This window comes from Amblyraja radiata, chromosome X (genome assembly GCF_010909765.2).
Source record: "Amblyraja radiata isolate CabotCenter1 chromosome X, sAmbRad1.1.pri, whole genome shotgun sequence".
NCBI lineage: Eukaryota > Metazoa > Chordata > Chondrichthyes > Rajiformes > Rajidae > Amblyraja > Amblyraja radiata.
The window spans coordinates 10,007,242-10,018,110 of NC_045999.1; the positions used below are offsets into that span (position 1 = coordinate 10,007,242).

General features: G+C 51.4%; 1 protein-coding gene across 4 annotated transcripts in view; it reads right to left on the reverse strand.

The window, feature by feature from the left end:
* Positions 1–9,474, reverse strand: part of sin3a (SIN3 transcription regulator family member A) — a 106,399-nt gene extending 96,925 nt beyond the window's left edge. For 2 of the 4 annotated variants that reach the window (XM_033014974.1, XM_033014972.1), the window contains exon 1: positions 9,434–9,453. The gene's annotated coding sequence lies outside the window, so the exon portion shown is untranslated. Of the gene's footprint in view, positions 1–9,433 lie in introns of all 4 variants that reach the window. The other 2 variants (XM_033014973.1, XM_033014971.1) reach the window with 2 other exon arrangements.
* Between the last annotated feature and the right edge of the window lie 1,395 nt (positions 9,475–10,869).

The window sequence follows — 10,869 nt, forward strand, 5'->3', positions numbered from 1 at the left end:
ATAATTAGTCAGATTAATGACCAGTTAATTAGTTTAGTCGAGTGTCTGGGGATCTTTACCATCAAATACACAGATAGATAGCGGCTCAGTTTTAAAGATTTCATCTTATAGAATATCGGAGATGATGGCACTCACTCATAACTCCATTGAAACATCGAACAATAAATAAGTAGTAGCATGGAATTTTCCCGAGTCAGAGACAGGATTGAGCTAAACTACCATTCAACATTTTCTTTACTGCTTAAAATTCTTTGTGACCTGTTAGGTTATTGAAAGCCCTGACCCACGGTACGAGTTCATTCCAAGAGCTCTCCCGAGTTTGCCCTGATTCGAACTCGGAGATTTACGGTAATGGCCACTCGTCGGTACTCGGGGCTCTCGTGGACATTTTTCAACATGTTGATAAATCTTCACGAGTCTTCCCGTGCTTACCTGCCGATAGTTAGCCTTCCCGAGTACCTGCCGTTAGCGTTACGAGCCGCTAAGAGACGTCCCCGAGCTCCGACGTACCCGCTACGTTCATTCTCCGTGCTTACCACGAGTTTGTTTTGTTTTTAACTCGGGAGAGCTCTTGGAATGAACTCATACCCGTGGGACAGGGCCATTAGAGATACAGCATGGAAACAGGCCCATCTTCTCACTGAGTCACACCGGCCATCGATCAACCATTCGTACTAGTTCTATGTTATCCCACTTTCTCATCCACTACCCGCGCACGTAGGGCCAATTAACCTGAAAACCCGCACGTCTTTGAGATGTGGGAGGAAACCCGAGCACCCGGCGAAAACCCATGTGGTCACGGGGAGAACGTGCAAACACCACACAGACAGCACCTGTGGCGCTGTGAGGCAGCAGTTTTACTGCTGCGCCACTGCCGCCCCATTTAAGACAATCTTTTAAGAAGGCATTAGTCATAGCACAAACAATGGAAACCAAACTTGTACAAACTAGAGCTGTGATATTAACCTGGTGCATATCTGGACAGCTTGAATCTGATGGGATGAATGGCCTCAATAACACACATGTCTGTCTATGACTGCACTGCACAGCTTTGACTGTTACGTTTCCCCAACGATGCTTCCTAAATTAGGAATAAAAACTAAATAAGTGGTTGGATCCAAATTGAACCAACATTGATGATGTGGTTAAGTTGGGATCAGACACAGAGTGTTGGCTCCGAGCTGCCCCACTCTCACCATAGAGAGGCCATCCACACACAACATACAATGAGCATTTCACCACGCTGGGCCTGTACTCGCTGGAGTTCAGGACAATGAAGGGGGGGGACCTCATTGAAACGTACCGAATAGTGAAAGACTTGGACAGAGTGCATGTGGAGAGGATGTTTCCACTAATGGGAGAGTCCAGGACTAGAGGACATAGCCTCTGAATTAAAGGATGTACCTTTAGGAAGAAGACGAGGAGGGATTTCTTTAGTCAGAGGGTGGTGAATCTGTGGAATTCTTTGCCACAGACGGCTGTGGAGGCCAAGTCAGTGGATATATTTAAGGCAGAGACAGATAGATTCTTGATTAGTGTGGGTGTCAGAGGTTCTGCCGAGTAGGCAGGAGAATGGGGTTGGGAGGGAAAGATAGATCAGCCACGATTGAAAGGCGGAGCAGACTTGATGGGCCAAATGGCCTAATTCTGCTCCTATCACTTATGACTTTATGACCTCACGACACAAGTGAATGCCATTCGTAGCACAATTCACGAGCTTTGTAAAATGAAAGCAGAACCTGCAGAATGTTTCTGGCATTTTCTACATTTTTTTCCACATTTCCAGCATCTGCAGTTTTTATTCAGCTTTTTGCCACGGGAACATTCTGCTCCACAGCTGTGTCCGTGGACAGGGACATTAAATTCTAGTTTAGTTTAGAGATACAGCGTGGAAACAGGCCCCCTTCGGGCCCACCGAGTCCGCACCGACCAGCGATCGCCGCACACTAACACTACCCTACACACACTAGGGACATTTTTATTTTTACATTTATCCATTTTACACCAAGCCAATGAACCTACAGACCTGTACGTCTTTGGAGTGTGGGAGGAAACCGAAGATCTCGGAGAAAACCCACGCAGGTCACGGGGAGAACGTACAGACAGCACCCATAGTCGGGATCGAACCCTGATCTCCGGCGCTGCATTCGCTGTAAGGCAGCAACTCTACCGCTGCACCACATGTACTGGGGTACAGTGAAATTCAGTTTTGTCTACAGTTCAGTCAGGATCGAACCCCGGGTCTCTGGCGCTGTAAGGCAGTAACTCTACCGCTGCGCCACCGTGCCGTCCTGTGCAGAAAAGGTACTGCATTTACTGAAGTCCCAGAGCAGTTCCTTCCCACACATGTTGTCTGCTCCACTGCGACATCTCAAGGTTTGCCCACTTTGGAGAATTTCTCCTCCTCTCTCTGATGAGAGTTCTCTGACGACATTCTCCCTCGCCGCTCCTCCCTCTGTCATTATCTCTGTGTCTCTCACCCCTGACTCTCAGTCGGAAGAAGGCTTTCGACCTGAAAAGTCACCGAGTCCTTCTCTCCACAGATGATGCCAGACCCGCTGAGTTACCCCAGTATTTTGTGTCTATCTTCAGCGTTGATCTGTTGGAAACTCACATCCAACAGCTCGTGCCTGGCCTTTGTAGAGCAGCTACACTGTACGTAAATAAATGCCTCTCCGTAGCTTCTGAAAGGGGAAGTCGCGATTCACAAAGTATGGTGAATTAGCCGATTCCAGCCTCACAGGGGCACGAGAGGGGGGGGGGGGGGGGGGGGGGGGGGGCTGTGTGGGTGGTGGGGGTAGGGGCAGCACAGCTTTTCACTGTACCTCGGTACACGTGACAATAAACTGAACTGAGCCAGCCTAGATCGCAGCCTGTCATCTTCTTACCTTGGCTTTTGGTAATATACCTTTCAATATTACCTTGTAATATAATATTACCTTTTGGTAATATAATCTTTGCAATATACTGTGTGTTATAATATTTACAATGATGTTTTGTATAATATAATATTTACAATATTTTGTGTATTATAATATTTCCAATGATGTTTTGGTAATATAATCTTTCCAATATATTGTGTATTACAACATATTACAATAGTGTTTTGTGTAATATAATATTTACAATGTGTGGTGTATTATACTTGCAATGATGTTTTTAGTAACATAATTGTTGCCACGATATCTAGTGCAGTGTAATATTTGCAATGATATGTCATGCATTACACTATTTAATGATGTTTTGTCTAGTGTCATATTCTTGGCTGACAGGTGATAATTTTCATGGAAATCAAAAATAACTCAGCTGGTCTGATCAGCAAGGTCTATTTCGAGCAGTTTTGTTTTGTCAAGGCAAGAATGAAGCAAGAACGAAATTCACATCAGAGTTCAATGTTCCTCCTCTACACCCACATAAAATTCAACGGTTGTTTGGGGTGGCCGGACTGAGCGATGCACAGATGTGGGCATTCAGGGCATTCACACACCTCGTGACGTACAAATCCCGCTTTGATGTTACGGTCCTCAACACAAGAGAGTAATTAAAAGATCTTGTAAAATTGAAATCAAAGCGAACATTTTATCCTGAGGAGTTATTTCTAACGAGGTGGTGGCCACTAATTGTCTTGCACCGCAGGGCACTGCTGCGAGAGTTCTTGAGGGGAAATTCCTAAAGCAGTTAAGGGTAGCACGGTGGCGCAGCGGTAGAGTTGCTGCCTTACCCGGGTTCGATCCTGCCCACGGGTGCTGTCTGTACGGAGTTTGCACGCTCTCCCCGTAACCAGCGTGGGTTTTCTCCACTTTCCTCCCACACACTCCAAAGACGTGCAGGTTTGTAGGTTAATTATCATTGGTGAAAATTGAAAATTGTGCCTAGTGTGTAGAATAGTGCACTGCTAATGTACAGGGGTGGCTGGGTCAGCATGGACTCACTGGGCCGAAGGGACTGTTTCTGCGCTGTATCTCTAAACTAAACTAAAAGATATCTGCAGCTATTTCACTGATCTTCAACAGGCCAGAAGATTTGGGGGCTGACAGCCACAAGGGGTTCATTTCCATTCAAACATCATTTACCGTTAAATGATCATACCCAACGTATGATGAGCGCTCTTCGCCACTAGGCCTGTACTCACTGGAGTTTTTAGAAAGATGAGGGGAGACCTCAATGAAACTTACTGAATAGTGAAAGGCCCGCATAGAGTGGAAGTGGAGAGGATGTTGCCACCAGTGGGACAGTCTAGGATCTGAGGGCACAGCTTCAGTGTAGAAGGATGTTCCTTTAGAAGGGAGAGGAGCAATTTCTTTAGCCAGAGGGTGGTGAATCTGTGGAATATGTTGCCACAGATGGCTGTGGAGGCCGTTATTGGATGTTTTTAAGGCGGAGATTCGCAGGATTAGTAATAGTGCCAGGGGTTACGGGGGGGGTCAGGAAAATGGGGTTGAGAGGGAAAGATCCATGATTGAATGATGGAGCAGACTCGATGGGCCGAATGGCCTAATTCTGCTCCTATGTCTCATGAGCCTAGGTTTGCATCTGCGTTTGGCAAGACGTTAGGCCTGGGCTGTCAAACGGCAACTGATGAAGGTGCCACACAAGCACATCTCTGAGATGAGATACCACCTGCCTTCTTCTTCTTGTCTTGTAGCGAGTGAAGCTCAGCGACGGCGCAGCACTGGATTCATCGCGGAGTGGGCGATGCCTTACTTGGGATCGCCGTGTTGAAGCTCCGGAGTGTTGGGCCTGTTGCTTCAACATCGTGGAGCTGTGGTTTGTAGAGCTTCCAGCGCGGGTGGCGCTGACTTCAACATCGCAGAGTCCTGGGATCCCTTTGCCGAGGGCCGTCAACGTGAATCTCCGCGCAGCTCGGCCTGTGGACTTCGGGAGCCGCGGTCTCCGGTAGGAAGTGGCCGATTCGGATGTCCAAACCACTGAGAATTTTCTCCCGTTCCGACGTCGGAGTTCCATCATTCCGGCGAGCGGGCCTGAGCATCGCGGCAACAGCGAGGGGTTCAGGCCCCCCCGACCACGGGTGAACAACAGAGGAGGATGACTGAACTTTGGTGCCTTCCCTCACAGTGGGAAACTTTGATCCCGCTGTGTGGGGATGTCTATGTTAAAGACTATCGTGTTCTGTGCTATTTCTTATTCGTATGGCTGTATGGTGACCACACATTTCACTGTACCAATTGGTACATGTGACAAATAAATGTCTCTTGTCTTATCGAGTCCACACACAAGATTAGAAGATGTTCAGCCAGAGCTGAACACACCTCTCAGCATCTGCATACAATGGTGTCTGTCTTGTGCTTCTTGTGCGTGGTGGTGGCCAGAGATGAGGTGCTCTGGGTGGGTGACCCACGCCCCTGCTCTCCCTAAAACCTTCCTGCCTCTACAAAGGCAAGGCACGAACATGTTACACCTGTCGGATGTCATGTTCCAACAGATCATCGCTGAGGATAGACACAAAAAGCTGGAGTAACTCAGCGGTCAGGCAGCATCTCTGGAGAGAAGGAATGGGTGACGTTACGAGTCGAGACCTTTCTTCAGATTCAACATCATTCAAGATACAATGTGTAGGCAAGGAACTGCAGAAGCCCTTCCTTGGTCATCTGTTGCCGGCCCTGCTTTCTTCTGCCCATTTTCCACCTCCAGTTCCCCCCCATCCATGATAGTCAGAAGAAGGGTGCCGACCCAAAACGTTGCCCATCCTTTTTCTCCAGAGATGTTGCCTGACCCAGAGTAATTCCAGCATTTTGTGTCTGTTCCATTCAGGACACCGTGGAATGGGAACAAAAACAGAAATACTGAAATCAAAAGCTAAAGTTCTGAAGGAACTCAGCAGGGCAGGAAGGAATGGACAGGCAACATTTTGGGTCAGGACCCTTCTTCAGACTGGAATACAGGAAGACATTAGAGTAGCAGCATCGGTGGAAATTGACGGCAATTAACATTTTGGATCAGACTCTTCCTCTGTGGGTTTAAATGATGACCCTTTCCACAGATGCAGGCTGATTGACTGTTCTTCCGGCATTTCTCTTTTGTTCCAGATCCAACATCAGCAGTTTTATTGTTTCCAGAATCTGCAGCTGTCTGTTTTCCTGGGGCAAAATAGGGCTCCATCCACTACCTAAAGATGTTTCCACTAGTGCGGGAGTCTGGGACTAGAGGTCACAGCCTTAGAATTAAAGGAGGTTCCTTTAGGAAGGAGATGAGAAGGAATTTCTTTAGCCAGAGGGTGGTGAATCTGTAGAGGTCATTGCTACAGACCTCTGTAGAGGCCAAGTCGATGGATATTGTTAAGGCAGTGATAGATTCTTGATGGTAGACAAAAATGCTGGAGAAACTCAGCGGGTGAGGCAGCATCTATGGAGCGAAGGAAATAGGTGACGTTTCGGGTCGAGACTCTTGATTATTGGTCAGGGTGTCAGGGGTTATGGGAAGATGGCAGGAGAATGGGGTTAGGAGGGAGAGATAGATCAGCCATGATTGAATGGGGGAGTGGAGTTGCTGGGCCGAATGGCCTAATTCTGATCCTATCACATGAACTAAACACAACTGTTCTCCACGGGCACTCGATGGAGCGCCTTGCCAGGATCACTTATCAATAAATGGTACAAGCAGAGATCGTAAGAACACACAAATCCATGGGGGTCTCTTTCCAATCACACACCAGTCTAACTGCGTATGTATCCCCGTTCATTGATGATGCTTGGGTAACAATGCGGGAACTCCCTTCCTAGCAGCGCTAGGTGCAATTCTCAAAGTGCAATTCACGACGAGCGATCCCGCACAACAACAACAACAAAGCTACTTCTGGTGAAGATGGACACAAAAAGCTGGAGTAACTCAGGCAGCATCGCTGGAGAGAAGGAATGGGTGACGTTACTTCCCACACGCTACTTCTTGTGAAGTTCCTCCTGTCCCAAACGAGCGCGAGTGCAATTAGTTTCAGTCACTTTCCCCAACCCCCCTACTCCTGCCCGAACGTGAGCGGCTGTTTCAACCACTCAAGCTGCCACAACGCAACCGATTCAGCTGTTCAGCCCCGGCGCCATGGCTTGTTTCACACTACGCATATATTTGTTCGCCGCTTGGTGAAGGTATCGGAATTGAACGGAGAACGATAAAAAGTGTTTGCTAAGATCGGTGAACAAAGTTAGTTAGTCAGATACCGCAGATAGACACAATGCTGGAGTAACTCGGGTCAGGCAGCGTCTCCGGAGAAAAGGAATGGGTGACGTTTCGGTCGAGATCCTACTCCAGCATTTTGTGGCTAATTTTGCTGTAAACCAGCATCTGCAGTTCCTTCCTACACTTATTTGTCCCGCATTTTGGATGCAAGTTTCTCTTAAAGCTGCTGCCCTTTTAACATTAGGATTTCTGTGAGAGTGGGAGAATAAAAGTCACAACACGGTGGCATTAAGGGCCTGCGCCACGTTTGCCACGGACGAATGGTGCACACAAAGTTTCCCGCAACTACCAACTGACTGGGTGCCATATTGTTTCACAAAATACTAGAGTAACTAAGCGGGACAGGGACGGGCAGCATGCCGAGTTACTCCAGTATTTTCTGTTTATCTTCGGCGTAAACTAGCATCTGCAATTCCTTCCTACGCCATGTTATTTAACTGGCGGCGGCGGCTGCAGCAGCAGCAACCCCTCCCCCTGAAATTGATCAACACCCGGAAGTGTGAAGCAGCGGGAGGAGTTGAATATCAGACCGCCCAGGGGGAGTAGCGCACACTGCTATAGGATCTTTGCTGCCGAGATCGCAGATGCTGCGGGCAGATTCGGGGGGAGGGGGTTGTGGTGCTGTGGAGCGGTGCTGCCTGTCCACGCAGCGCATTGCCGGGGCCGAGAGCTGGGACGCCGCCGCCCACTGCAGCGAGTCTGGCAGCCGAGGGGAATCCCCGCCTCCCCCCCCGGCACGTGACGGGGGCGCCACCATTGTGACGCGTCACAACCCCAGCCAGGGGGGCAACCCTCCCCTCCCCGCTCCCATTGGGCGGACCCGTCCACCAATGACAAACCAGCCGAGCGGCGGGACGACCAATCACGATGGGGGGCGGGCCTTGTAAGGGAGACGGTATCCAATCAGAAGAGAGTGTGGGCGGGGCGCAAGTGCGTGTGTGTGTGTGTGATGAGGGGGCGGAGTGTATGACGTAGGGTGGGCGTGGCGTTAAACGTCATGGAGGGCGTGGCTCTGGTAGAGGGGGCGGGCCGCATACTCAATGAGGGGTGACGTCGTGCTGGGCGTGGTCCACGGAGGGGGCGGACCCTGGAAGGTGGGGCGGCAGCGAATCAGAAGAGAGAGGGGCGGGCCCTGAGCGCATACCAATGAAGGGGGCGTGGCGTGTGGCGTTATAGTGGGCGGAACGGATGCCGTCATTGCTAGTGACGTCGCGGTGGGCGTGTCTGCCGTAGAGGGGGCGGGGCCGGGCGGTGTTTACTCCCGGAGTCGCTACACTGACGGTCATGTTGGCCGCTCGGCCCCGGGCTAGTCGTACACACGCCCGCCCGCCCGGGGAGAGAGGAGCACGGTCTAGTCCCCCCCCCCCCACTACCTTATTCCAACCGTACACACACACATAGAGGGACACACACACATAGCGGGGGCCGGAGCGCGGGCGTTTCGAGCTGCGGACGGCGAGCGCGTTTGTCCCGCCCCGCGCTCCGTAGCGCGGACTTTTGTTCCCGGGCGAGAGGCTTTTGTTGCTCAGTCGGGCGGGCGGGCGGAGCTGGGAGGGGGGGGTGCTGCCGCCGGTCGCCAGCGCGGTCCCGGGAACCCCGGCCACCATTACACCCACACCCTCACCCAGCCTCCCCCAGCCCAGCCCCCCCGTGGGGGCAACAAACAAACAAACGCCAATCGCAACCATGCCTCGACAACAAGCCAGCTGCACATGCAGACTACGCACCTTCCTTCCCTTCCGCCTCCCTCTCCATTTTCACCGCCGCGTACCCCTTTAAATCGCGGGGCCCCCGAACCAGCCGGGCTGCACAGACACAGACACCTCCACCTCCACGCCGGCCGCTCACCCCCCACCACAACCCCAACCCCAACCCCCCTGGGCTTGTCTTGTCTCAACATCCACACCGTGTTGATTATAAATAGTGTTTGGTGGCGAGAGGGAGACGCCGAGTGATACCTCCCCTCCCCCCCGGAACAAGGGCACCGTGTGCGGGGCAGAGAGAGGCGGGCGGTCGGTGGGGGTGTGGAGGGGAGAGGAGGGCGAGGTTAGCGGGGTCTGATCCCCCTCCCCAGCCCCGCAGCTTCTTGCCTTCTGCCCAGCCTGAGAGCGCTGTCTCCCCTCCCCTCTCCCCAACTAATCCACCCCTAGTCACTGATCGCGGGGGCTGGGGGACAAAGCAGCGGTTTGGGAATAAAGAGAGGGGAGGGGGAAAGGAGGAGGTAAACGGGGAGATTCCTCACCCACCGTCGCTGGCGCACACCTCCGCTCACAGGCAGCCGAGCTCTCGAAGATGGAAACACCCACTTTCATTAACATAGGCCCCGGGAAGGAGGCGGCGCCACCGCTTCAAACACAACCCCGCCAAATGGAGCTGTGGGCTGGGAGCCTCCGCCTGGCTGCCCCGGGCTCTCTGTACCCGGGCTCTCTGTACCCGGGCTCTCTGTACCCGGCTCTCTGTACCCGGCTCCCTGCACCGACACTCGTTCCAACGCAGCTCAGTGTTTCCCACAGAAAAGCAACATCGGATCTTCGGTGTAAATCACGTTCCTCCCTCGACCCTGTCCAGGGACCCCCACCCCCGACAATCATTTTCAGGTGAGGCAGACGTTCACTTGCATCGGTGAGACCAAGCGCAGGCTCGTTTCGCTGAACACCTCCGCTCAGCCCGCCTAAACCTACCTGATCTCCCGGTTGCAAAACACTTTATCTCCCCCTCCCATTCCCACACTGACCTTTTAGAACGGAGACGAGGAAACACTTATTCTCACAGAGAGTGGTGAGTCTGTGGAATTCTCTGCCTCAGAGGGCGGTGGAGGCAGGTTCTCCGGATGCTTTCAAGAGAGAACTAGATAGGGCTCTTAAAAATAGCGGAGTCAGGGGATATGGGGAGAAGGCATGATCACATTGAATGGCGGTTCTTGGTTTCTTAGTCCTCCAAAATATTCCAAATGGAATTTAAACTGGCGGTGCTGGCTCGAAGGGCCGAATGGCCTACTCCTGCACCTATTGTCTATTGACCTTTCTGTCCTGGGCTCTTCCATTGTCAGAGTGAGACCCACTCAGCGCAAATTGGAGGAACAGCACCTCATATTTCGCTTGGGTACCTTACACCCCAGCGGTATGAACATTGACTTCTCTAACTTCAAGTAACCCTTGCTTTCCCCCACTCTCCGTCCTCTCCAGAGCCAGGGGCCACAGGCTGGGCCATTTAGAACGGAGATGAGGAAAAACGTTTTCACCCTTGAGCGTTGTGAATCTGGGGAATTCTCTGCCTCAGAAGGCGGTGGAGGCCAATTCTCTGGATGCTTTCACTAGAGTTAGATAGAGCTCTTAAAGCTAGCGGAGTCAAGAGATATGTGGAGAAGGCGGGAACGGGATAGTGATTGTGATTGATCAGCCATGATCACGAATGACCGTGCTGGCTGGAAGGGCCGAATGACCTACTCCTGCACCTATTGTCTATTGACCCCATCCTAGTTCTCTGACCAGTCTAACTGTCCACCTGATTGAATTCTGTCTCTCGTTGCTTCATTGTCACCTTCCCCAATCTATTCTACATTTTCATTGATCCCCATCCCCTTTGATGTATCGTTTTCACACCTTACCCGTCTCCCTCTCCCCTGACTCTCAGTCTTCATAAACGTCACCCATTCCTTCTATCCAGAGATGCTGCCTA